We start from the raw sequence: 3,323 nt of genomic DNA, 5'->3' as shown, positions 1-3,323 counted from the left end.
GCAGGGCTGCTTCTCCCGCAGGGCACTGCACCCCCAGTGCTGTGGTCCCGCTGGCTGTGTCCGCCCGCTCACAATGCACGTTTGTGTCTCTGTGCCCCGGCTGGCAGGAGGAGAGAGACAAGGCCACATTTCTTCAGAGCATCTCCGCGCTGTGCAGAAGCGCCTTGATCCACGGCCTGAGCCAGGGCCTGGATCTGTTCTGTGACATGTACCAGCTGGCAGAGAACATCAAGGTGAGGGCACTCTGGGCAATGTGGCCAAGGGAGCAAAGCCCCCTGGCACAGGCAGCCTGTGCGGACAGCGCTGGGGCGGGTCAGGGACTGGAGGCCCTGGGTGCTGGCAGCTGCCAGGTGCCATCCCGCTTGTGCTCTGCAGGCGCTGCTGGAAGAAGAGCCAAGGGACCACCTGTGCACAGACCTTCGGCATCTTTCCATGCTGGCACTGGAGAAATTGAGGTACCTGCCCATCCCTCAGGGGCCCCCTGGCCCAGAGGTCTGATGCCACGCGCACGAGTCGTCGAGGGGCTGCTCCCAGCACCCGTGTGCAACCAGTGTCCTGCTCTCTCCCTGCAGCTTGGTGGACACAGCGCTGGAGGGCAAAGCCAAAAGCCTCCTCTGCGTGTGCTTCTCAAGTGTCTTCTGGCTGCCTGCAGAGAAGGAAATGCCAAAAGAGGACCTTGCCCTCTATATCAAGGTAAGTGCTGTGTAGGGGTGTGTCTGAGGTACAGGGGATGTACCGGGGGACAGAGGCCCAAAGGAGCATGCGCCGAGGTTCACAGCCCCCATTGGGTAAAGGGGTCACATGGTTATGGGATATAAAACAGTGCGGGAAATTCAAATAAAGGCTCTTTGATTCCACCAGCTCTGGAGAGCGTGTAATTATTCCTTATCATATAAGGACAGCGTCCACGAGTACGCTACATATGGCGACCCCAGAGGGGACCGAATCTACATTAAATGAGATATTTTAAAACCTGTACCAGGTACTATCGGTGGATTTCCGGTTATCATTTTAGTTTTATAAAGTGAGAGTCCTTTACCGAAAAAAACATAGACGTCTGTAAACGTTGCCTTGGGGAAGTCCAAGGAACGAAGTTTAGTGAGCTCAAAAAAAGTTAGGTTAGTGCACGAAAAAAACGGAAGATTGAAGAAAGAAGAAATCGCCGAGAAATCGGAGCGTGCGGGCACCGGAGAAAGCAGAGAGGACCGAAACAACATCGCAGCGGTGAGTGAGATGAAAGGCAGCCCGCGCGGCTAGGACTGATCCCCGACCGGCAGCGTGACCGCAGCCCGGACCCCCGAGCCGCGAGCCGCGCTGAAACCGCGGGGACGCTTCTGCCGCGCCACCGCCAGCCGCCACAGCTGAAACAGCCACGCGGCCCGGCACCGCAGCTGCCCGCACCACCCCAGCCGCACCGCCCGGACCCCCGCTTTGGCTGACTGCCTAGCAGAAAGCCTCCCAGCTCCACACCGCCCGCCGCTGCTGTACGCGCCCGCCTCATCCACCGGACCCGTGCCCGCCTACAAGCCGCGCGAGGCCGGGGGAACCCCGCGCGACCGCGTTCCGCAGCACCTCGACCTTACCTCGCCTAGCGAACCCCGCAGACCCTAAGCCGCCGCCGCGCCGAGGAGCAAGGACCGCCGCCGCCGGAGCCGACCCGCCGCAGCCGCCGCAGAGGAGGAATACCCCGCGCCCGTGCCGAGCCGCGACCGTGCCGAGCCGCGACCGCCCACGCCGAGAGGGACCGCAGCCGCCGCCGCAGCCGCCGCCGCGAGAAGCCCCGCAGTTCCAGCCGCGTCGCCGACCGAGCACGCCGTGCCGCCGCCGCCGCTGAATCGGGGAAACCAGCCGACCAGAACCGGGAGTAGCCAGCCACCACACAAAGGAACTTCAGACCACGTGCGTTCAAGCGCCGAGACAAGGTAAAAATGGGAATTTTTTTCTCCACCACGCTTTCACAAAACACAGATGCACTGGCAATATTTCTCAGACCATACAATGTGCAAGCCACACGGGCAGAACTCACACAGCTTGTACGCTTTACTCAGACAGCTGTCCCCGAACTGCAGCTGGCAAAAGCCCTACACATACCCATATGGGAAAAACTGGGGAAAGTCATAAAGCTCACAGCCGAGGGGGGAGACCCCCAAGCTATCAGAGCTTTCCCAGCGTGGCAGATAATAATGTCTGCACTGCACAGAGCCCACAAGCGCACCACACAAGCGCATAACACCGACACGCACCCCCCGAATAATACTGTTAACAACAGCCGCCCAACTTTTAGGCGTAGGGACACTAACGCCCAAAGTCCGGCGGGGGGGGGAATGGGAAGCGTTCGTGATTTAAGCACGGAGTCAGAAGCCCAGAGCCGGAGGGACACGGGCCAGCGGGAGGGGACGGAGCCTGCGATGCGAGATCCCCACTCATGGGATAGCCGCACAGGGCTCCGTTACGGCGACCGGGAGGGTAACCCAGCAGATTCGCCCCCCCGTCCCGCGGATGACCGCCGGCCATGTGGCCCCGCACGGGCACAGCCATCTTGCCCATCAAATGGCCCAGGGACTGACCCGTCTCTCCCGCCCCCTGCGCCGCCCCGCCCCACCCATAGGCGCGAGGGGGGAGGCACTTCCACCCCCTCGCCGCCTCCGACACCCGCCCACACCCCCTCACCGGGAACCGAGATTGCCGGAGCCGCAGTGGGGGAGGAGTGGGGATGGGAGGAGGAGGAGGAGCTAGCCATAGTTCCGTCGGGAAGGAGCAAGGTAGCAACTGGGGGAGGGTCGAATGATAGGTGGAGTCTGTGTCGAGAGGAGGCAATACGGATGGGAGACTTGCAAGTGATTAATGCATGCCCAGTCATCATTGGTCCACGCAATAGCCGCAGGTTCGAACCTGTGCCGCATGAACTAACAAAGGAATTGAGGCAGATAATAAGGGAAACCGGCGCGTCTTCATCTAACACCCTGGCATTTCTAGACACGCTAAGCTCTACCTACCTTTTCATGCCACATGATTGGAAGACTATCTTAAAAATAAGTCTTACCAAGACACAGTACAACGTGTGGCTGAACGACTTTCGGGAGAATTGCTCTGTGTATGCCAATGACCCACAAGCAGGCATTACCAAACACCAACTAACCGGGGAGGGTAATTATCGGTCGATAGATGCTCAGTCTGGGTACAATAAGGAAGTGTACGAGGTGATAGCTAAGCACGCTATGAGAGCCATGAGGACACTTCCCACATCAGACCGAGACACTAATTTGTCATTCACATGAATAATGCAAGGCCCGACAGAACCGTTCTCCCAATTCTTGGACCGG

The 3,323-nt window shown here is 59.5% G+C and overlaps 1 long non-coding RNA gene across 1 annotated transcript; it reads left to right on the top strand.

Moving 5' to 3' along the window:
• Positions 1-91: 91 nt before the first annotated feature.
• Positions 92-688, top strand: LOC113979637. The gene is made up of 3 exons (XR_003537938.1): positions 92-233; positions 376-455; positions 573-688. It is a non-coding gene; the product is annotated as an uncharacterized LOC113979637 (long non-coding RNA).
• The last annotated feature ends 2,635 nt before the right edge of the window (positions 689-3,323 follow it).

The sequence above is a fragment of the Neopelma chrysocephalum genome, unplaced genomic scaffold, assembly GCF_003984885.1.
Source record: "Neopelma chrysocephalum unplaced genomic scaffold, ASM398488v2 Primary Assembly neopelma1_86392, whole genome shotgun sequence".
In the NCBI taxonomy this organism is placed as follows: Eukaryota; Metazoa; Chordata; class Aves; order Passeriformes; family Pipridae; genus Neopelma; species Neopelma chrysocephalum.
This window is presented reverse-complemented; position numbering and strand designations above follow the sequence as displayed.